A 25,255-nucleotide genomic window follows, 5' to 3' on the forward strand; every position below is an offset into this window, starting at 1 on the left:
CCCATTATTGAGGGCTGAAGATGCCTGTCATCTCTTCGTTTGCGCCAGCTACTCTCTTTGGTTTTGATTCCACCATCATCTTCATCATGCCCAGGGCTGAGTTAACCTCTGACACTCCCCCATACACACACATAATTCTCCATTTTACTTTGTTTACTGTCTTGCCCTTTGAGAGCAGGGACTAGCTTTCATTTTTCTTTTTTGCATCATTAGTGTTTACCACAGTGCCTGGCACATAGAAGGAACTTAATAAATGTTTATCACACCATGTTGTATCACTCACTAATTCATCCACTCATTTATTTCTTGTGCCTGCTATGTACAAAACTCATCTAATATAAAAATAAAAGCAAAATAAATTAGTTTTTGTCCTCAAAGAGATCACATTCTACTGGAGAGGGGGAAGGAGCAATACAAGACGTATACAATGAACAAATACTAAGTATACAACAGTAATGCTGAGTCATTTCAAGAAGGAGAAGGAGAACTGGGAGGAGGGAAGAAGCAGGGCTAGTCAGGATCTAGATAGGACTTGGCACCTGAGAAGGTCATCAAAGGAAACTAGAGATTAGAGAAAGCACAAGAGAGAGAAGGCAATAGTGTGGGAAGGAGCACTGCACAGGCAAATGTCCGGAGGGAAGACCCTTCCCACAGAACCTCAAACACTAGGGAATCATCCAGAGTTTGGTAGGCAGCAAATGTTTATTCCTCTCTGCTCCTTTCTCTGCCTTCTAGATTCTTGGTCTAGCTACTCAAGCCTTGGGTCCCTTTTAGAGCTTTTGTCCTCACTCCTCCTCCAGTCATTACAGGTATCACCTAGAATGAACCCTAGAATTATGAGAATCAGTGTGGACAGGACAATTTGTATGAGATTCTCCATGGTATAATCCTTTTCAATGGAATCTGAGGAACAGAAGGACAGAGACTGTTACTGACACAAGAATGGTACTTCTCTATTTCAAGAGGCCTTTGAAATGCCCCAGACTCGAGCCCAGTCCATCCTCCCTTCCTGTTATCTGGGAGTTCCCAGCAACTCACCTGTCTTCAACACTGAACAGCTTGGCCTGGGATAGGATCCCAGTGGAGCTCCTGTGAAGAAGAAAAGGCAAAGGAAAGAAGTTGGGACTCACTTTCCTTCCCTTCCCCCCATACTTCCAGGGAAATGGATTCCTCATCTTTTGTCCTTTCCTCCCCTTCCTCTGACCCTGCCCCCTGGTGAACCTAGAACATCATCCTTTCTACCACTACCATTTCCCCAGAACAGAGGCGGTTCTTGAGATAGCAAACAGAAGGGTACAACGAGGGCATCTGAGACCACAAGGCATCATGGAGAGGCAGCTGTGAAAGGCATGCCAATGTGTCCAATAGATCCTGAAAGGTCAACGTAACTGGAGTGTGGGTTGCCCTGCAGCTGGCAAGGAGTCAGCAAGGTAGAAAATGTCGGTGTAGACTTGTATTAGAAAAAGTGGGTTGGCTGGCTCCTGGGACAAAGGGCACAAACCTTTGTGCTTGGGGAGTTGAAGAGGAAAATGGGGCAGAGAAGAGGCTTTTCTATACAGACTGGAATTTCACTGTCTGACAAAATTAAAATGAGGATGTTATTTTCTAAACACACACATACACTGTATTAGAATTGGATAATCTGTGATGTATTTCTGGTTGTATTAAATGGATACTCTGGCAGACTAGAGAGATGCTAGGGAAACCTCAGGATGCTTAGTTATAATGGAGATAGAGGTACTTCTGAGAGATCGAGATGCTACTAGAGGGGATACTCTGTGGTTGCCTATTGATCACTGCTCATGGCTAATAGATCAAGATATTTCCTACCCTCCACCCTTCACCTCCCTTTTCTGAAGCCTGCGGCTTTGCCCCTCCCTCCTGAGTGGACTATGAGATTTATGAGGAAAAAGTCCTTTCTCTTCCTTTCTCAAGTAAAGGGGTTGATTGGGAACAACAGGAAGGAGAACTGAGGTATGATGAGGTGAAAGGGATGAGGGTTTCCCTAATCTGTAATGAGGGATAGCAGGATTTTGGGAAATGTCAGTCCTGTCACAATTGTGACATAAAAGTCTGTCAAGGAGATGGAGGACAACTGTTTAATCTTCTTTCTTCTTCCAATTACACAAAGCCACCAACAAAAGTTAATTTCTTCTCAGCCTAACTCCAGAAGCCCCCCCAGGGTCCTTCAGCCAGGGACAGAAGCTAGCAGGGGACTCAGTTGCCAGCTTCTTCCCCCTTCAGCCAGAAGCCAAGGAAGACTCCCAGTTCCTCTCCTGGCCAGGCTCCAACTGCCTTTCCTGGGAACATTCTATGTTGGAATGTTCACCTTGGTTGACAGCTGAGCTCCTTTACTTTGTCTTGCATGCTTGGCTTGGCTTGTAAATCCTCTATTCCTTCGTGCCTCTTCCACATTTCCCCCTTTTCTTCTTTAAAAAGATGCACCTTGCATTTTTAATGATACTTACCTTTATTATAATTCTGTCTATCTTTTCTTAATGCTGTCCCATCTTAAATATTCCCTTACCCCCCAAAATAACAAAATCCTAACTTACCTCATCTATTCTGTCTACCTAGTGCTAAGCTAAGAATGGGTTATAGGAAAATGGTTTAGGTAAGGGATTCACATGAACAAAGGTTTAGATAATAACAAATCCTGTGACAAGTTTTCAAATCATTCCAACAATTTCACTAACATTCAGAATCTGCAATTGTCCTATTTCCTAATATCTATAAATTCAACCAAGATCCCTACCACTAACACATACTAACTTACAATAACAAAGCAATCTAACTTCTATACTTAAGAACTTCTAGGTCAGTCTCTCTACTTCCTTAAGACTCAAACAAATTCACTAGGCTGCCACTATAGTTAGGATATAACTAGGTACCCTCAGGTTCCCTAGCATCTCTCTAGCAACAGCCAGAGTATATCCATAGTTACTGCAACCAGAAATATGTCCACAGATTATCATCTCTATTACAATTGGCACCTCGAAGTCTGACTGAACCCCACAATCCTTTGACAGGCGGAGTAGTAAAGAAAGAAAGAAAGAATCAACGTTTAGACAAGTTATTTGTGGAACTGTGACTGTGCCTATCATAGCTTGTTTCTGGGTCTACCACATATTGTACAGCAGAATGACCCCTAGGATCGTGGAAACTATTGATTATATTGGCAATATAACAATGTCTGTTTTGCAGTTGCCTTTCCAAACAGACCCTATACTCTGGCAGGTCCTGGCTCAAATGTATGTGCTCTTTATGGCTGTCCTTCCAACTCTAACCCAACTTAAGGAGATCTTTAGATTTATGATTCCCCTGAAGACAGAAAAGATACTGGCTATTGATAACAACCTGGAAGGCACGTTTAAGGCTGTGTTTGAGCAATTGATTAAGGAAAAAGTGTTAGATCAGGTTGTGGGCAAGGACAATGGGCAAACAGAGAGAGTACCTAAGGAAAATGAAGGTGATTATCCAGTGATGTTGGTGTGCTACACTCCAAAGCCCATAGACAATTCACCCCACAGGAACTTGAATCCATAAAGAGATGTTTCCCAAAATTTTAAAGAAGAAAGATGAGATTAATAACAAGAACACACAAAATGCACAAATTCAGTGCAAGAAGGTGAATCTGTGAATGACAGTACATGCAATAAAGTAAGAGAAAGGCAGAGACAGATTAAAGAAACAGAAATAGAAATAAAAGGAATTGTTTCAGAAATTACAACTGAGATAAGAGACTTTGAAAAAAGCTGCACAGTAACTAAACAGGAAAAGAATTTAAATAAAATCAAATCCTTATTAGAGAATTTTTTCCAGTGTAGATTTGGCTATGGGATTGAATTGTGCAAAAGAGAAAGAAAGAAAGAAAAAGAAAGAAAGAAAGAAAGAAAGAAAGAAAGAAAGAAAGAAAGAAAGAAAGAAAGAAAGAAAGAAAGAAAGAAAGAAAGAAAGAAAGAAAGAAAGAAAGAAAGAAAGAAAGAAAGAAAGAAAGAAAGAAAGAAAGAAAGAAAGAAAGAAAGAAAGAAAGAAAGAAAGAAAGAAAGAAAGAAAGAAAGAAAGAAAGAAAGAAAGAAAGAAAGAAAGAAAGAAAGAAAGAAAGAAAGAAAGAAAGAAAGAAAGAAAGAAAGAAAGAAAGAAAGAAAGAAAGAAAGAAAGAAAGAAAGAAAGAAAGAAAGAAAGAAAGAAAGAAAGAAAGAAAGAAAGAAAGAAAGAAAGAAAGAAAGAAAGAAAGAAAGAGAATCACAATAACTCAAGAAAAGTTTGTAACAGATACAGAGACACATAATTTCAATTCCCTAAAGGTTACTGCTGCTAAAGAAGAAAAAATAAAGGCTTTGAAACCATTCACAGATTTGTATCATGAACTCCCACCAAACTTAGTTAATTCTGTAAATAGCTTTATGACACAGGTACCCATAGAAAGTGCATCTAATTTGAATCCAGAAGCTGAAACTTTCCATCCAACAGTGAGTGATATAGATGAGGAAAAATTAACTGAAAATGGAGCTGACATTACTTTTGAAAACAATAACCCTATTCAAAGTATTGGAGGTGACATTACAGTTAAATTTGAAAAGGAGGATGGAATGGTTGTCTTGGTAACAACCGAGGATTCAGTTAGTGCCAACATTCTAAGGGGCAAAAGGGAATCTAGCCAAAGCAACAGCTATAATTTAGGTTCATGTTCCATTGTAGTAGAGAATGCAACCTCCAATGCAAACTTCATAGGGAATGAATCAAATCAAAAAGAATTAACTGGGTTACATATGCAACTGGCAGAGGGTAGCAAAGATGTGAGTAGTAATTCAGTAGCGATAAACTCTTTAGCTACACACAGGCCGGAACCATATGTATGGATTAAGGTGGGAAAGAAAAACTACAAGGCTCTCTTGGATCCTGGTGCTTCAAAATCTGTCCTAAAGACATGTCCAGGGGATACCGCCATAGGGGGTATGGCTTCTGTAGCTGGAGTATCAGGACAAATTCAACAGGTCCCTGAGCTCAAAAGCACTATGGTTAAATTGGGTCCTCTCACCATAGATCTTACCTTCTTCTTGTTGATTCCATCATGCCCAGACAACCTTTTAGGACAAGATTTTCTATGCAAGATTCAGGCAACACTACAATGTGAAAAATCTGGGGAAATTTATTCGCATCTACCCAAGAATTCACTGAAGCACTATCCATTATTGTACTTAGAACAACTAGAAGAAGAACCTGAAAAGAATCAAGTTGTAACTTCTATGTATGACATACTGACAGATATATACCTCAAGGGGTGTTTGCAAAACATCAAAATGATGTGGGTAGGATCAAATCGATTACTCCTGTCAGGATTGAGGTCAGGGAAGGAATACCACCTAAGATACCACAATGCAAATTGAGTAGAGAAGCAAGAGAAGGGATAACACCTATCATAAATAGTTTGCTTGAACAAGGTGTATTGAGACCTATGGTATCTGAATATAATAGCACAATTTTTTGCTATTAAAAAGAATAAGCTAAATGAAGATGGCACTCCTGCCTGGAGATTTGTGATGGATTTGAGGGCTGTGAATAATTTTATAAGGAAAAGACACACTATAACACCATCTCCAAATGATATTATAATTCAAATTCCTGCTGAAGCTAGGTTGTACACAGTGTCAGATCTGAGCAAAGCTTACTTTATTACACTGTTGCACTCTGATTCTCAAAATATTTTTGCTTCCCAATGGGGACAAACTCAGCTGTGCTATGTCGGCTTCAATATTTTGTCAACTGTTGCAAAGAGATCTAGCCACCATAACGTTCAAAAGTAGCAGATTGATACAGTACGTGGATGATTTGTTGCTAGCATCTCCTGACCCAAAAACTTGTCTGGAAGATTCAAAGAAATTATTGAAAGAACTTTATAAGAGAGATCATAAAGTTTCTAAAAAGAAAATTCAATGGGTCCTGCCAACAGTTGAATATTTAGGATTTTTCCTGGAGGGGAGCACCAGGAAAATCTCTAATTAAAGGATTGCAGACATACAGAAGCTAGGCATCCCTAGAACTAAGAAAGAACTTAGAGCTTTTCTAGGGGTGGCTGGTTTCTCAAGGCAGTACATTGTGGGATAGTTTCATATTTCTAAGTGCTTAACTGATTTGACAAAGAAAGACATTAAAGAACCATTACAATTGAATAAGGAACATTTACATGCTTTGTCACAGTTGAAAGGAGCTATTCTATAAGCTCCAGCTTTGGGAATACCTAATTATAAGAAAGAATCCACTTGTATGTCCATGAAGCAAAAGGCATTGCTTCTGGAATGTTAGCACAGTATTTTGGGTTAAATCTGAGGGCTATTGCATTTTACAGTTCTATACTTGACATGGTTGCACAAGGAATGGTACATTGCCTCAGGAGCTTAGTAGCTACAGCTCTAATGGTCAAGAAGTCATATGATATAGTACTGGGATGTAAATTGCATGTGTATTCTGACACCAAATTGAAAAACTGTAATGGTCGCAGAATATGCATTCATTCATCAATGCAAGAATATCCCAGTATGAAGTCATTTTGTTAGGCAATGATAACACCAAAATTCAAAGAAGTGCACCATTGAACCCAGTGACTCTGATTCCTGATTTGCCAATGGGTGGAGAAGTATTGCATGATTGTGATCAAATAGAGGAACTCATGCATAGGCCAAATGAACACGTTAGAGAGACACCTCTTATCGATCCAGAAATAGAGTTATACACAGATGGATCCTCCTATGTTCACAATGGGAAAAAATTCACAGGGGCAGCAATAGTTGACAATGACAAAACTCTTTGGCATGCATCACTGCCAAGTCATGTCAGCACCCAAGGAGCCAAGCTCAAGGCTCTGCTCATGGCCTTAGAATTAGCTAGAGGAAAAAGAGCTAATATTTTTCTGGATTCACAATACGCTTTCTCCACTGTACATTGGTCATCATACATATGGAAAAACAGAGGGTATGCAACTTCAGCTGGGAAACCAATTGCATATGGCATTCTGATAGATTGTCCCGTAAGTGCTGTAGACTTTCCTAAAGAGCTGACCGTAATCCATTGTAAGGCACACACTCATGGAAAGGACAGAATATCCTTAGGGAATGACAGAGCAGACATAACATCAAAGTCCACTGCTAGGTTCGGTCCCCACCGTGTGCTGTATTTCTCTCTGATCAAAAGGTGTGATCTCACTGAAGCCTATGACAGAGAAGAAATACAGTCATGGAAAGAGCATCTAGGTGCTACCCTAATCAAAGGCATCTGGATTGCTCAAGGGGTTAAACCTATTCTCCCTAAAAAGCTATATCAACATCTATACACCGTAATTCATGCAAAGGGACATTACAGAGTGCAAGGGATTCTAGATACCATACAGAGATATTGGACAGCACCAGGAATAACAACAAATGCCATTAGAACTTGTCAGGCATGTGAAACATGCAGGAGATATAATCAAGGACATTTTAAGAGTGTTGCATTGGGAGGCAGACCACTCAGCTATATGCCTTTCCAGTGTATTCAAATTGATTATATCAACATACCAAAAGACTAGGGATACAAATATGCATTGGTGATTGTGGATAGGCTGACTAGATGGGTTGAAGCATGTCCATCAAAGAAAAGTGACACTGCTACAGTAGTGATATTTCTATTAAAGGAGATTATACCTAGACATGGCATTCCCAATACCATAGATTCAGTCAAGGGGTCCCACTTCACTTCCCAGGTTCTACAAGAAATCTACAGGAACTTGGGAATTTAGTGCAATTATCATTCAGTTTATTGACCCCAAAGTTCCGGGCAGGTCGAGTGTATGAACAAAGAATTAAAAACACAAATACGTAAACTCTGTTCAGAAACACACTTAAAATGGACAGATGTTTTGTCTCTTGCTTTGTTCAACATAAGAACCAGGTGTAGGACTGACCTGCATATATCACCTTTTGAAATGATATATGATCAGCCTCTTTGGCATGGTAGGACAGTAAAGCCACCTTACTTGTCCATGTTAAGAGGGGAAAGTGTTCTTCATGAAAACTTAAACAGATACAATGTAGGATTGAAGAACTAAGGAAACTGGGTTTGCTTGTGCAAGGAATATCACTAGCTTTTTTGTTGCATAAGATAAAACCAGGTGACAAGGTATATGTCAAGAACTTTAATAGAGAATCTCCTATAGAACCAAGATGGATAGGAACAACAATGGTCGTAATGACAACTCCAATGTCTATAAAGGTTGATCAAAGAGATCCATGGTTACATACTTCACATGTGAAATTGCATCACACCCATAATATTGAGTAGCCCTAGGAAACTAATCAATAAGCAATAACAGTCCCTACTGAAAACACAGGAAAGCACATGAGAGTACTTGCCACCAGAATACAGACAAGAGAGCACGCACATGTTGAAATGATAAAACGATAGCACCCCGAATCAAATAGTACAGTTCCAGAAAGAACAGTCAGTAATACAGACAAAAGGAAAACATGCATTTAAAAGATTAGCAGCCATAAAAAAGCCTTCATATATAATTTTTATACAGTCTCTGCCAGCCAACCACAATAATTGAACAGAAAGAAACAATGTTATTGCAAATGAATGCATAATTTTCTAAATTCTATTTCCAAGAAATAAGTACAGTAACCATATGAGAAATGATTACAGTAACCATATAATAAATTTCCTTGTAAAGAGTCACATAGAAAAAGATTAGAAACATCAAATCACTATTCTTAACAAAATCTTGAGAACCTATCCAAAATGCTCACACCCACCCATGAAAAAACACATATACAGTTTACTTGCAGGCATGAAGATGTACATATGCAAATCTTACCCTCATGCATGAAGAGAACATATGTAAATCTCACTTTAAGACATGAAGAATGATTGATATATTCTGACATTCATGAAGATTTCAATTTACTTCTATGCACATGTAAATTTCACTCTCACATGCATGCACATGTAAAAATCTTATGTGCATACATGTTCATGTGTTCCTGGTTCCTGATTATCCCAGTGGATCCTGATTTGAAGAACACATCTTCAATCAAGACTGGAAGAGAAGTCTGGCATGCTGACCAGACAGATGGACCAGACAGGAATAAAGTATTTCTACAAGCAGCATAAAAGGACATGGAAGGACTTTGGAACTTTGAAATTTTGGAACTTTTCATCAAGAAGATATGTAAGAATGCATCATACATGTTAATATCACATATATGCATGCACACGCTACATAAAGTACATTTTAGGAAGATATCTCATGGAATGGGTAAGTATACAACATTCATAGTTGAATAACAAAAAGACACACTGATAAAAATTTCTGTGCAAAAATTCCAACAGATAAAGATATTTCTTATCTGCATGAGTTTGCACAGAAATTTAGAATGATGTACATATGTAAATTTGTATAGATCCTGTGTACACATGTGAATACTAATTGACTAACAAGCTAACTATATTAGAGTAATTTATTAATAGATTCTAATGACTGACATTAGTGACAGTTTAGCGAATTTGTTCAACTCTTAGGAAAGTAGAAACTAAAACACCGATGAAAAGCAACTGCTTGACTACAGGGGTGGAGGGGATACGACTGAGGAGAGACTCTAAATGAACACTCTAATGCAAATACCAACAACAGGGAAATGGGTTTGAGTCAAGAACACTTGTGATACCCAGTGGAATCGTGCATCAGCTATGGGAGAGGGAAAGGTGGTGGGAGGGGGGGAGGGGAGGAAAAGAAAATGATCTTTGTTTCCAGTGAATAATGTTTGGAAATGACCAAATAAAATAATGTTTAAAATTAAAAAAAAAGGAAAGTAGAAACTGAAGTATAGAAGTAGATTTCATCATAATTGTAGGTTAGCATTTGTGAGTGATAGGAAATCACTAACAGAGGAAGCAGAGGAAAGCTCCAGCCCAGAGAGAGCTACAGAAGCAAAGAGACTGACTCAGCTTTCCATGCTGGCTTTTGAAAATGTCTGCAACTCCCTTTGTGGGTCCTGGTGCTGACACTGAGGTTGGCAGGGCTGGGACACGCTGACTTAGAGGTTCCCCTAAATATTTACTTTGTACAATTCAAATATGGCCTCAGACACTTCCTAGCTGTGTGACCCTGGACAAGTCACTCTTCTCCTAGCCCTCATTTGCTCTTCTGTCTTAAAGTTGTGTCAAGGACAGAAAATGAGGGTTAAAAAGAGACTCTGAAACACAAACCAGATCAAAGAATGACTGAGAAGTCCCAAGTGAAACTCCAGAGAGGAGCTTCTGTTGCCCAGAACTGTGCCCAGAATTCCCCTAAAGCCCAGCAGCCTTCATCACAGGGATTACCATAAAGCCGATGCCAGAGCAGACAAGTTAACCAGGTGTGCAGGGGAGGCCAGAGGGCCTCTGATCATGGAGCACAGCCTGAACAGAGCAGGTTCTCTGCTTAGGAGACCAGACCAAAAGTCACACTCTAGTCATGGTCCTCAGCTGCCTCCTCATTTCCAGTCAACACACTTTTGCCATCATGTGGAAGCCGTTTGCTCCCCTCCAACAGAGCCTCCAGAGCTTTATGTCTGCCCAGGCCATTCTGGTGAGCCACTTCGACTCTCCTTTCCTGATTTTGCTTCACTGAACAGGGCAAGACCAGACCAAGATCGCCTTTAACTGGGCAATTATACAGGGACAGGATGGAGCCAAATCAGTGTAGATCAATTCATCAAACCCCCCAGTCAGTCCATCACAAGAAAAAGTGACATTAAAACGATTCCAGGAAACGATCAGGAACAAAATTATCTGTGACTAAAGCCTGACCTGCTCTCTGCAAAGCAAATGCTTCCCTCCTTCCAGAAGAGGAAGCAGAACCTTCAGATCCAGACTGACACCAGAGGAAAAGCTGCCCTCAGCTGCCCTGTGATTCAAGGAAGTCTCCCAGCCTCAGAGGGCTTGTCTAAGGCCATGAAGAGCCATTCAGAGCAATGGGTGGAGGAGAATCAGGAGACAGAGAGAAGATGGCTATGAAGGCTGCAGCTTTGTTAGGAGCCTGCAAAACTTTGGGGTAAAAAAGTACATTTAAGGAGCTCCATCCAGAACTCTGGGAGACACTTTGGGGAAGATAAAAGGCGGCTCCTGAAGCCGGCCAGGGGATCCTTCCCTGGCAATGGGGTCTGAATCAGGAAAAAGCAGGAAGTGCTCCACCATTCTGACCCAGAGGACTCTCCAACCTCCTCCCCCACAGCTTGCTCCCTCCCACACCCTCCCCACTGCATGGCATCATCAAGCAGAACCCACAGAGAGGAAGGAGAAGAGAAGCTGGTCAGAGACACTCAGGGTGGGGACACAGTGCAGAGCTGGCCTTGGTGTCATCCTGTGCCTCAGACCAGCCCCAGGTCAGCCTCGGTCCCTTCTCCCACCAGCATCTGGGAGCACCATGACTCCTGCCCTCTCAGCCCTGCTATGCCTGGGTGAGTCCTCAGCAGCCCCCACCATAGAGGAGACTTTAGCCACCATCAAGTCCTACCTGCCCCCCCTCCACTTTTCTGAGGAGCAAACTTTCCTCCAAAGAAGGGGAGTGACAAGTCTAAGGTCACACAGCAAGGGTGGGATTGGAGCAGAGAAGCTGGGACTCTTAGAGGGGTCTCTTGGCCTCCAGCCTCCTTCCCTCACAGCAGTCCTAAGCCCTGGCCCAGAGCTGTCTCTGTCCTTCCTGTGGGGATGCTGGGAGGTAGCTGAGAGTAATCAGGGTCTTCTTTGCCAGGGCTGTGTCTGTGCAAGAGGACAAGAACCCAGGCAACAGGTGAGTCCTTCCCCCTCCACAGTGCCCCTCCCAGAGGACACAACTGACCTGGAGAGGGAGCTGGGAGAGGTCTGGGTTGGGCTGACAGTCTATAGAGGGGACCCGGGGTGGGGGTGGGGTGCCTACAGAAGGGGGACCTCCTGGACCTAACAGCTCTCCTTCCCTTCCAGATGGACTCCACAAGCCCTCCCTCAGGGCAGAGAATGGCCCTTTGGTGCCCAAAGGGGGAGATGTGACCCTCAGGTGCAGGGGATCATGGAAGGCTGTAGAGTGGAGGCTGGAGAAATGGGGAGGATCTGGATGGTCAATGAGCAAAGCTGTGAGACAAGCTGGAAATGAGGGCGAGTTTTCCCTCCCATCTGTGACACCACATGATGCAGACACTTATGGATGCCTCTACAGACATTCATCCTATGGATGGTCAGAGCGCAGTGACCCCCTGCAGCTGGTGGTGACAGGTAAGGCAGATCCTCCCCCCAGGCAGGGCTGGTTCAGGGTCTCCACAGCTCTGGGTCCCTCCTGAGCCCAGCCTGGCCCCGAGTGTACCTCTGACTCTGCCCTTCCTGGCTTCTCCCCTGTGTCTGCCTCTGCTTTCCCTCTGGGGTTGGCAGAAGAGGGGAGGAACCAGCATTTCTGTAGCACCTACTATGTGCCAAATACATTATCCTTGTTGTCTCATTGGATCTTCACAACAACTCTGCCAGGTCAGGGCTAGTATGATCCCCATTTTACAGATAAGGAAACTGAGGCAGAGAGGAAGTGACATGCCCAGGATAACATAGTTGGGATGGCTGAATTTGAACTCGGGCCTTTTTGACTCCTGGCCCAGGGCTCTCTCTACTGCCCCATGAGTTGCCTCACTCAGCTCCCACCTTGGGGCCAGATAGGAGGCAGGAGAGGCTCAGCTTGGGCTTCAGGAGACCAGACAGAGCTGGGGGCTCCCTGGGGATAGGCCAGGGCTAGTGAGGCATCTCCCAGAGCCAGGAGAGAGCAGAGGGTGGAGCTGCTGCTGCCCAGGACCCTCTCCCAGCCCAGACCTGGAGCAGAGTGTTGAGGGGGATCAGGAGGCACAGCGGAGCCTCTTCTTCACCTTCTCAGCCTGTTCCGGGAGATCACCCAGGCTCCCTCTCCTCTCTCACTCTCTCTCTTCCCCTTCATTCCCCCATTCCTGGCCCCAGAGCTGTCCAAGGTCTTTCTCTCCCCTCACACACCAGACATTTCCCCTCTCAGAGCTGAACCTCCCAGCCCAGCCCAGGCCTCCTCCCAGCCTCATCTGCCCCCTCCCTGCCCCAGGGCTGCTCCGGCTCTAACTCCAGGGTCTCCCCTCCCCCCCAGGCCTCTCTGCCCCGCCCTCCCTGGCAGCCCTTCCAGGCTCTGAGGTGGCCTCAGGACAGAGCGTGATCCTGCAGTGTCTGTCAGAGCGATGGTATGACTGGTTCGTCCTGTGCAAGGAGGGAGAAGAGATCAGCCGCCGCAGGACCCGGAGCCATGGATGGGGGCGTCAGGCTGACTTCTTCTTCCCTGCTGTGAATCTGACCCAGGAAGGCCCTTACCGATGCTTCGGCTTTTTTAGTTCTTCCCCCTCTCTGTGGTCCTCCCCCAGCGCCCCCCTGGTGCTCCGGGTCTCCGGTGAGGCAGCCCCAGCCCCTCCCCGCCCCTCCCAGCCCCCCCCCAAGTTCTCCCAAACTCCATCTCTGCCCTGGGGCTCTTCCCTGCCTAATCAGGCCTGTCCAGGGGACCTCAGAGGCCAGGGGGACTGGGAGAAGAGGAGGCTCAGAGAGAAGGGCACTGGGTCAGCCTCAGAGAGGTGTAGACAGTGAGGCCTCTCCTCATGACCCCTCTAGACACCCCCCCCCATCAGCAGCCTGTTCAATAGTGTTTGTCCCACATCCAGACAATTTTCTGTTCAGTCTCAGGAAGAGGTTTGAAGAGGTCAGAGGGGGAAAAGAGGAGATCAGAGCAGGCCTGAGGTGGGAGTTGGGAGAAATGACGGGGGAGGGGAGGCATGTTAAACACCCCCAAACCCCGCCACCTCCTTCTCTCCCTGTTCCAGGCACCTGGAAGGGTCCTCGCCTCCCCCAAAGCCCTGGGAATCCCCTAGCTCTGATGTCCCCCCACCCAAGGAGTGATCACTTCCTCTGAGGACAGGGTGGGGGTCTCTCTCTCTCTCCCCCATTGCTGTCCACCTTCTCTCTAGGCCAGGGATGAGCCCCCATTTCTCAGGCAAACCAAGGCATAAGGAGGGCTGGAGGGAAAGGACAGGGACAGAGGAAACACCAGGCTGGGGGAGAAGGAAGGACAAGGCTGGTCAGGGAGGGGAAAAGAGGGGAGCAGAGAGGGGCAGAGCAGCCCCCACCCTTCTCCCTTCTCTCCCCCCTTCCCCAGGAGCCCCTGGGCCCTTCCTTTCCTCACTCACACAGCCATAGCTGGAACTAGGAAGCTGGGGCTCTGCTCCTCCATGGCTTCCCCAGTATAGAGGGAGGGGGGCCCCCTTAGGTGCTACACCCCAATTCCCTTAAGCTGGAAGCACCAGAGGGACCTCCTCCCCCTCATCCCTCCACTGCCCAGCACAGCCTCCCACTGATCCAGCAGAGTCTCAGGGCTCTGGCCCCAAGGCAGGGGAGGACCTCAGGGACCTGCAGCCAGCCAAGGCAAGATACCCTGAAGAGGATTCAGAGGATCCCTCCCTGCCTCACCAGCTCCTCCATTCTTCTCCCAGGGTCCCTGCCTGTCCCCAGAGCCCCCCAGAAGCTCAGAGAGGGGTCACAGGAATCACAGGAGCATCAAGTCTCAGAACTAGGCCAGGAGAGGTCTTGAGCTCAGACCCATTTGACAGATGGGAAATCCATGAAGCCCAGAGAGAGGAGGGACTTGCCCAACATCCCTCACCCAGCAAGTCTGGACACAGCTGGACTCACACCCCATCTTAATACCCTCCAGTTCTCCAGGTCTCTCTGGACCCCCTCTGAACAGCCCCTAACCTTGCCCCTTCCTCATCCCCAGGGACTCTGGTCAAGTCTGAGAATAGAATCTCAGGTGAGTACCTGGAGGATTCTCAACAGAGAGTGGAGGGAGGCAGGCGGGGCTGGGTGTCCAGTCAGTGTCTCCTCATTTCCCACCAATCCTCCTAAACATCCTTCTAATTCTTCTCTCCCTCTGGACCTTTTCCAGGCTGTGCCCCTACCTAGAATGCACTGCTTCCTTACCTATTCCTCTTACTATGCAAAGGTGTCTCTGAGACTAAGATTAGGAGTCACCTCCTACAGGAAGCCTGTCGTGATCTACAACGTTTTGTTCCATTCTGTTATTATTAATGATCAAACTCCTCAGAAGAGACCAAGTTATTTTTATAGGGGATAACAGCATTGCAGGAGAATGGGAGCCCCTGGAGGGCAGGAGCTATTCTGTTTTCTCTTTGTATCCTCTGGGTCACCTGGCAGAGTCTAGCACAGGGTGGGTGATTCAGAGAAGTCTGGAGAGCTGAATGATTAAATGAGTCTGGGGGATTGCTGAGGACAGGGCTGGGTCTGGGTCTCCTCCCCTCACAGTGGGGCATCTCAGACCACAGGGCTGGGTCTCTCTTCCCCTTGGACAGGGGCCTCCACAAACATCAGTATTATTCTGTCTCCCCAACCTTGGTCTTCCTCTTTGGCTTCCTCAGGGCTCTCCTGCCTCCAAGCAGGCATCCTGGTGGGCATCTCAGCCTTCCTCGTCCTGACCTTCCTCTTCCTCTCTTTCCTTTGCCTTCATCGCCATTGTTATCAGCCCAGACTAGGTGAGTTCTTGGGGTTGGGGGCCCCCCTGGCAGAGGGTCTGATGGGCTAAGCTGGACCTCCTAAAGCCCAACTCCCTTCCTTACAGGGAAAGGAGACAGAGAGACAGACATCAAGACCACCAGGAGGTAGGAGCCCTGACATACCCCACATTCTTCCTAGATCGACCCATGTAGCAGCCCCCCTTCTCAGACCCCCCCCATCTTTCTGTGTCTTCTTCCTCCACAGATCAGAACTAGCTGGGACCACCCTAGAGGAGACTGTGTGTGAGTGACAGGGATGTAGGGCAGGAGGGCCTGGGCTGTGAGAGGACAAAGCCTGCCCTGGGGAGAACCAGCCTTCTGACCCCTCATCCCTTCTTTTGTATCCAGATGCTGCTGTGAATGATGACACACAGACAGAGGAGGCTGGACAAGAAGAAAAGGTTGTGAGTCAATCAGATCTCTCTTCTTTTGCCCAGAGATCTCCTTATGGAGGGAACAGAGGGGGAGACCTTCCCCCAGGTGTAAACCTTAAAATTTCTCAGACTTGTGAATGTTAAAAGATTCTCAGCCTCTACCTTAGAACATTTGGTTAAGACCATTCCCCATTTTAAACAATGAAGGTACTTGATCAGGAATGTGAGAACTCTGACCTTATTCCACACATACTTAGGAATACTTTAGGGGAAGATAAAGTTGTAAACTCCTTACTGAACAATGAAAAAGTACTTAACTCATACTTATCCTAAGGCAAAAGCCCTTAAGCTAAGTACCTATAAAGGTCAGACAACTTGTGAATTTACAAGGAACAAAGAGCTGAGAAACTTACTCAGAGCTTTCCTGTGTGAATTACTCAAAAATCCACACCTTCTTAGGAATGAACTAAGAATGGTCTGTCCTTTGGAAAACGTCTACTGTGATTGGTAGATGTAAGGACTTAGGGGAGGTGACAAAGGAGAAAATGCCCTTTAAATAGGAGCTCAGATTCATTAAGAGAAAGAGTCAGCTGGGAAAGGCTGCCTTGAAGGGTCTCTCTCAAGACTCTCTCAGGGACATTTCAGATTGAGGACTGAGCTGGTGAAAGCAGCTGAGATGAGTCTGGCCTGGTGTCACTAGAATCCTTGCTTGAACAGATCATGTGGTGAGTGATTAAGGACTGACTGATCTTTTCTTTTAGGGCTTAGGCCTGGGTTGGCCAGAGCTGCCTGGACCGGCCTATTCTTTTCTCATTTATTTCCTCATTTCCTCTCTCTCTCTCTCTCTCTCTCTCTCTCTCTCTCTCTCTCTCTCTCTCTCTCTCTCTCTCTCTCTCTCTCTTTATTTGATTCCTCATTGTATTATTGATTAAATTCTCTATAAAACCCAGTTGACTTGGGTATATTCATAATTGGGAATATTTCCCTGGCAACCACCTTATATTTGATTTTAAAACAAGACACTGTAGTGAAAACATATTTTCCACGGTCACAATTTACTCACCCACTCTTATGTCTACTATAATTTATATCTTCCACTATTTTACTCACTACAGTTTACAACCTCAACCTTTTAAATATTACAGTTTATGGCTTAACTCTTTTAAATGCCACACAGGTCACACACAGCTGGGAGGGCTGCTGGGTTCAGCATCCTTGCCCCTCCTGCCCCAACGCCCCCTCAATCCCCTCACCTCCTCCTGCTTCCTCTCCTCCTGTCAGGCTCTCCAAAGAGAAGACCTTCAGGAAGTAACCTATGCCCAGGTGAACCACAAGAGGCTCAAGTGTGGGGTTCAGCCTCCTCCCCAATCTGGCCCAGTGGAGCCTAGTGTCTATGCTGTCCTTCGGTGAGCTTTGCCTAAGCCCAGGAGACCAGAGTAAGAAGCTGCTCCTTCATCCATTCTCCCTCTGCTTCCTGAGGGCAGACCCTGTCCTACCTCATCCCCAAGACACCCTGCCATTAGCACCTCAGTTTGTCACCCCAAGAGGAAAAGCAGAAAAGACAAAAAGCCTAAACTCTGGGGAACAGCCATCCAGTCGTAGTTCAGTAATGACGGATCAGGAGGATGTTAGAGATGAATGCAGAAGCTGATGCCGGTGAGCCAGGCGTCCATGGACCAGACTTAGCTGGGGATATTATTTGTAATTCACATGATGGACTTATCCTGGATTCTTCTATCAGAGAAATGAATTTGGGGTAAAAAATTATGGGGCTACAAATTGTTCAAAGAGCTGTAGCTGCAGCCTGGAACCTGGCAGGGAGGTTGCAAAGATCTTTGGGGTCTGAAAGGCTCCCCTTTACCCTCTGAGTGAGTTCTGAGCAGGGTTCCAGGAAGAGAGAAGTTTAACAAGTCCAGAAAGACTTTCAAATGCGCCTCCTCCTTCCTACCCAGCTTTATTGTCTGTTTCTTTATCTCTGTAATTGGATTGTATATTCTGTTAAACCTTTTGGGGCTTCCTTTGTCTGGAGGACACCCTGAAACCCCCAATGATGTGTTAACCTATAATAAACGGGTCAGGGACAAGCTGATCTCTGTCACTCTTGTCTCCCTGCCCGATTCCACACTAGGTATTTCTCTGGCTCTCTTGTCTCTCATTCCCTCTATGCAGCTCCATTCCCTGGCTTAAGCCCATTTCCCCATTCCTTTTCCCAGTTCTTGGCTTCCCTTCTAGGGTATTAGAATTCCCAGGGATCTTTGAGAGGGCTGGAACTTTTCACTGTGGGATGCTGGGAGAGAAAGGACTTTCCTCTGCATAGAATGTGCCCCCTGGAATGCTGGGTCCCCCAACATCCACAAAGGAACAAAATGATTATTACAAATTAGAAATTATCTGGGTCCCCCACAATAGATCTGTCATTACACTGTGGAGGGGAATATGCTCTATAAGAGACAGCAGAGCATACTTAATCTCTAAAGGACAGGGAGAGGCTGGCCCTCAGGGGAGGAGGGGGATTGTCTGGGCACCCGAGACCCCCAAACACCTGCACAGGATAAAGGTCCCAGAACTTACACTCAGATGCTGTAGCCTCAGACGAGTGGGCAAGCTCTGCTAAATCCAGGACCGTTTCTGGCAGCCCCTGCTCTGCTTGCCTTGGCCCAGGTTCCCTCCTCACAGACTGGGGTTACATCCAAATGCAGCATCCCCCAAATCTATACACAGTGTGGCCCATCAATTAGTCTTTTCATAGACTTTCAGAGTGACCTAAAAAGGGCTGGAATTGGAGACCAAGGACTGGGATTTGAATCTGACTCTTCTATTTCCTTAGCTATGTGCCTTGACAAGTCAGTTTCTTTGTGTGGATATCAGTTTCCTCTTCTGTAGAATAAGTACCAATTAGTCTGGCACCCCATTACTATAGATCCTGGAGTGTTCTGTGAGCCACAGAGCTCTAGCCAGCAGCCTTGGTGGGACAAGCTAGCAGGGAAGCCCACAGCTCAGATGCCCCTTCCAGAAGTGCATCTATTTTAGGGATTTAGGGAAGATTCTCCCTTCATCCATCCCAGACCCCAATACTGCTAGGACTGTCCCTTCTCCTCTTCACCCTATTGCCTAAAGGGAAAACCAGATTTCAATATTTCATTAATACACTCACCTGTAATGAAAAGTTGACTTCCAGCTGAAATGGATTCTTTATCTATTTATTCTACATGTTGATACAATTTTAATATTCTTTTTCTGATATTTTTCAATCCATGTTTTCTCCCCGTCCCTCTTCCCCAAGATGACAAGTAGGATGACATGTGCTGTCCATGGGTAATCATTCAATACATATTTCTACATTCATTATGTTGTGAAAGAAGACCTATTGCCTACATGAGAAAAAAAAATTCTTGAAGGAAATAAAGTCTAGAGTGGCATGCTTCAATCTGCATTCAGATTCTGTCACTTCCTTGTATGATGATTGATAATCTTTTCCATGATGAGTCTCCTAGAGCTGTCCTGGATTCTTGCATTGTTGATAATAGTTAAGTCATTCTCATTTGATCATCCACCATTATTTCTGTTAGTTTTCAATAGTTTCCTGGTCCTGCTCAATTCACTTTGCATCATTTCATCTAAATTTTTCCAGGCTTTTTAGGGATCATCATGTTCTTCATTTATAATGGCACAATAGTGTTCCATTACAATCATACATCACACCTTATTCAGCCATTCCCCAATTGAGACAAGTCTTCAGTTTCCAGTTCTTTTCCACTACAAAATGAGCTGCGATAAATATTTTTGCTCAAGTAGGTCCTTTTCCCCTTTCTTTGATTTCTATTGGATATAGACCTAGTAGTTCTGTTGCTGGCTCAAAGAGTATGTACAATTTTGTGGCCCTTTGGACATCATTCCAATTTGCTATCTCAAATGAATATATCAGTTCACAGTTCCACCAACAGTATATTAATGTCCTAGTTTTACAAAACCCCCTTTAACATTTATCATGTTTCTTTTTAGTCATAGTAACCACTCTGAGAGGTGTAAAGTGGTTCCTAGGCATTATTTTAATTTTCATTTCTCAAATTAATAGTGAATTGGAGCATTTTTCATATGACTAAAATAGTTTTACTTTCTTCATCTAAGAATTTCCTGTTCATATCCTTTGAGCATTGATCAATCAGGAAATGTTTTGTATTTTTATAAATCTGACTGTTTTCTATATATTTGAAGAATTAGACCTTTGTTAGAAACCCTTGCTACAAAATATCTTTCCCAATTTATTGTTTTCTTTCTAATCTTTGTTGGGTTTATAAATATCAGGTTACATGACCATTTACTACTTCATGATGAATGCTAATATAGTACATTGATGCACTACTCTATTTCTTAAACGGTCCCAGCTTGTTTGTATGGTTGCTACTTTATAATACAGTTTGAGATCTAATATAAACTTCCTTCATATTTTTTATTCTATTGTAATCCTTGATCTTTTTTCTTCCAGATGAATTTTGTTTTATTTTCCAGCTGAATGAAATAATTTCTGGGTAGCTTGACTGGGATAAGACTGAATAGGTAAATTAATTTAAGTAGAATTATCATTTTTAATATATTGATTCAGCATATTCATGAGCAATTAATGATTTTCCAGCTGTTTAGATGTGACTTTATTTGGATGAAAATTCTTTCACAATTGTGATCAAGTAGTTCTTGGGGTTGTCTCAGCAGGTAAACTCCCAGGTGTTAAGTGTCTACATCATATTACCACCTCTGTCTATTCCTCAGTATCCATTATCAAAAGAAGCAATTGAGGGAATTACTCCAGTGATAAATTCTTTAATTAAGCAAAAAATACTAATACCATGCAAATCAGAATATAATACACCTATCTTGCCTATTAAAAAACTGAAATTGGGTAAAAATGGAAAACCTGTTTATCAATTTGTACAAGATTTAAGGGCTGTTAATAATCATGTCATCAAAAGATGCTATTGTTCCAAGTCCATCAACTATCATTTCCTCTATTCCTAGCACCACTAAATATTTCACAGTAGTATATTTGTGTTCCATCTTTTTTCCAATACCCATCCATGAAGATTCCCAAAACATATTTGTGTTCACCTGGAAAGAGTCCCAATACATGTGGTGTTGTCTGCCTCAAGGTTATGTAGAAAATCCAACATTATTTCCCCAAATTTTGACACAAGATTTGACAAATATCGAATTTAAGGTGAGCCATTTAATACATTTTATGAATAATTTGCTCTTGGCCTCACCAAATGCTGCACCATGCCAAGAAGATAGCAAACATATTCTGTTGGAATTATATAAGAGGGGAGACAAGATCTCAAAGTCAAAGGTTCAGTAGTGTCTCTCAAAAGTGGAGTATTTAGGATTCATTTTATCTGATGGTGCCCATTTCATTTCTCCTAAGCATGTTGAAGATATCTAAAAACTGAGGGCCCCATACACTAAGAGACAATTGAGAGTAATTTGGGGCACAATGGGGCACAATTTGGGCAATAGAATTTTTCAGATAATGTATTCCTTGCAATGGTGAAATCACCAAATACCTCATAGCATTGACAAAAGATACAGTCACTGAACCACTTAGGTTGGATGCAGAACACCTACCAGCACTTACTATAGTAAAACAGGCTATCCTGTCTGCCCCTGCTCTAGGCACCCCAGATTACCAAAAACAACAACAACAACAACAACATTCACTCTGCATATACATGAACAGAGAGGAGTAGCTTCAGATGTTTTAACCCAAGGTTTAGGACCTCTTCAACGTCCAATTGTGCATTATTTGGCTCAACTAGACCCAATAGCTTCAGGAGTACCACTTTGTTTTAGAGGTGCAGCTGCAACAGCTTTTCTAGTAACACAATCTGTGGATTTAGTATTGGGATGCCCAGTAATGATAATGTGTTTTCATGAAGTTGAAGCATTGTGAATGTCTGGTTATTGAGGAAGATAGGTAGTTAGTGAATCAATTTTATAAAGTGTAGGTTAGATAGGTCTGGTCTTGCCAGGCAAGAAGAACCTGTCCTCAGAAGACAGCTAGAAGCAGGGTTTTAGAAATTTTAAATAGTATTAGGAACTTCGGTATAGTCATATGGTATTAGAATAATAATTTCCCTTTTCTCCTTTTCTATTTCTATTTTACTTCTTTTCAAATTAAAATAAGTATTTTATTCAACTGCTCTCCTCATTTTTGTCAAATGCCTACTGTTTAACTCTTACACTATACTTGTGATGTGTTAATTGGAGATTAATCAGTCTTGGTGGTCTAAAGTTATTGTTCAATATCAATCTGCTTTGTTTAAAAAATTGAAAATGCTTACTGTACCAGTTGCATTTGGTGTAAAGACACATTCTAGATTTTTTTCCACAAAATTTATAATCTTTCATTTCTGATATTTCCATATAGGTAAGTCAGTAATTTATTCAATTGTTATTGTTTATATAAAAATTTCTCATTTTATATCTATACCATTTTTAAATACCTGTTTACTTTTGGTTTTGGATATAGTATCATTTTTATACTACATAAAAATTTAATAAAGCTATTAACTAACATCTTGAGTTTTAAATTTCTGTTTACTGTGAGGGGTTAATAAGTTTGTAAGAAGTACTAAGTCTTTAACAATATTATGTAAAATGTATCTTGGTCATGATTTATCTTGGTTTCTTATCCCAGTAAGTGGATATTGCTTGGGAAATTAGAAAAAAATATCTTTTCATTACTAACAACCTTGTTTTCCTATTCCTTTTTTAATAATTTAGATTACTTATAAAATTTGCATGTTTTAACCTTGATATTGTGAACTTTAGATTACTCCACCCTACTTAGTCTAACAAAAACAAGAATGTCTACACCCATACTTAAGGATTAAGTATTTTGGAGGATGTCTGCCTATGACAGACATGTGCTAGCAAATGACAAATCAGAAAAAACTGACAGATCCCTGGGCTGTCCTAAATCAAGCTTAAGCTACCATTAGTACAGGGGAGATGCAGGAAGGTGATATAAAACCCTCTATATATTTCATGTCACTTCTTCTCTCCGGCCTCTTTTGCAGTGGAGAGGTGGCTGGCAGCAGCTTGCTGAGAGTGCTAAGCATTCCAGCACCCTGGCATAGTGAAAGCTATTGTCCAGTTTGGCGGTAAGTTTTCCTTGATACTATACTGCGAGAAGCTGAGTAGCCTAGTTCAGGTGAGGCATCTTACTGAGCTCTATCAGAGTTTAGGCTGATTCTTTCTCCTTTACCTTCCAAACACTACCCTCTTAGAAAGCCACTAATCTTCAGAGACCTTGTGGCAGAGGACTTTGAACTTCCTTTGTCACAGGCCAGGTGGGAGAAATCCTACACCCTTTCCCTCTCCCTTCTCCTAAATTCCTTTACTCTATATTAATTAAGCCACCAAAAATTTACTAACTGTCTTGGGTATTTTATTTAGGATATTCCCTGGCAACCAAATTAATTCAGATTAGGTCACAACCCTAAAATTATCCTTACTGGATCCAGGTGAGGAAAGAACTGAGTGATGTTGTAGAAAGCAACCCAGAACTGTCAACTATTACTGTAAATAACTCCTTTAGGGCAGCTCCATGGCTCAGTGACTAGGAAACGAGGACTCAAGATGAAAGGTCCTGGGTTCAAATATGACCTCAGATACTTCCTGGCTGTGTGACCCTAGGCAAGTCATTTAACCCCAATTGCCTAACCCTAATGACTCTTCTGCCTTGGAACTAGTACTCAGTATCAATTCTAAGACAGAAGGTAAGGTTATAAAAAAAATAAATGGCTCCCATTCCCCAACTGACAAATGGTCAAAGAATATAAACAAGCAATTTTCAATTTAAGAAATCAAGGTCATTAATAATCATATGAAAAAATGTTCTAAAATGCTCTTGATTAGAGAAATACAAATTAAAACAACACTGAGGTACCATGTCATACTTATCAGATTGGCCAATACAGCAGGAAAGAAAAGTGGTAAATATTGAAGGCAATGTGGCAAAACACTAATGCATTGTTGGTCAAGTTGTGAACTGATCCAACCATTCTGGAGGGCAGTTTGAAACTACCCAAATGGCTATAAAACTGTGCATATCCTTTGGTCCAGTATCACCACAACTGGGTCTGTATCCCAAAGAGATAATAAATAAAGGGGAAAGGACCTACTTATACAAAAATATTTACACCAGTTCTTTTTGTAGTGGTAAAGAATTGGAAACAGGGGATGTGGCTGAACAAATTGTGGTACATGTTGGTAATGGAATACTCTTGTGGTATAAGAAATGATAAGCAAGAAGCTTTCAGAAAAAGCTGGAAAGATCTGCAGGAACTGATGCAGAGTGAAATAAGCAGGTCTAGGAGAACATTGAACACAATAACAGCAATATTGGACAATGATTGTCTGTGAAAACTTGGCTACTCTCCACAATGCAATGATCTGAGACAATCCTGAAAGACATGCTGAGGGATGCTATCCACCTCCAGAGAAAGAACTATTAGAGTTCCCTCTTACATCAGAGTCTTTTATAGTTTTATTTTGGGGTTTTGGTTATGTATGAGATTTTACTCTTACAATGACCAATATGGAAGAATGTTTTGCATGACAATAAAATAAAATTTAAAAATAAATAAATAGCTCCTAAGATATGTAAACTGAGGATCAACTTTATGGTAGGTACAATGCCTAACCACATGGCAATCAAAGGAGTGAACTCTATGGTGGTCCATTCTTGGGCATAAAATGTACTGCCATTGGTGTGGCCTAAAGGAGATGCAGTAACTGAGGCATTTAAATATCTGAAGGTTGGGTGCCCTTGGATTTTACCAAATTCCTAGAGTAGCTGAACATTCCTCCAAACTCAATCTAGAAGGAGACCACCTTGCAGGGTCTTTCCTCATTCTCAAAACTTTCCTCAGCCTTATTTTCCATGACTTCACTCTTTATTCTAGTCCTACTAGTTAGGAGAAACTCTGTCTTTTTGCCTCTTGTTCTTATCAGCTTGGTTCATTCAATAATAACATCAATGAACCATGGAAAAGAGGCAGGTTAATTTATTAATTAAAACAACATATTTAACCAACTATACACTACATGCATGATTCTAACGAATGCAAACAGAAATGCTGAAGAGAGAACTATTTAAAAAGGAGCATGAAGTAATTAACATTTACTAAATGAATAAGGGTGGTGCCCAATATATAATATGAGGTGCCCAATGCAAGGGTAAGTGTTGGCATTACTATTTGGCTCTATATATAACTGCTTCCC

The 25,255-nt window shown here is 42.9% G+C and overlaps 1 protein-coding gene and 1 long non-coding RNA gene across 2 annotated transcripts in view; one reads left to right on the plus strand and one right to left on the minus strand.

Annotated features, from left to right (window-relative positions):
- LOC103093153 (immunoglobulin superfamily member 1-like) overlaps window positions 1-25,255 on the minus strand; it is a 103,118-nt gene that overhangs the window by 54,429 nt on the left and 23,434 nt on the right. The gene's annotated exons all lie outside the window — the stretch shown is intronic.
- On the plus strand, window positions 15,326-18,374 carry LOC103096671 (uncharacterized). The gene is made up of 5 exons (XR_008911677.1): window positions 15,326-15,581; window positions 15,668-15,707; window positions 15,808-15,845; window positions 15,951-16,003; window positions 17,258-18,374. It is a non-coding gene; the product is annotated as an uncharacterized LOC103096671 (long non-coding RNA).

The sequence above is a fragment of the Monodelphis domestica genome, chromosome 4 (assembly GCF_027887165.1).
Source record: "Monodelphis domestica isolate mMonDom1 chromosome 4, mMonDom1.pri, whole genome shotgun sequence".
NCBI lineage: Eukaryota > Metazoa > Chordata > Mammalia > Didelphimorphia > Didelphidae > Monodelphis > Monodelphis domestica.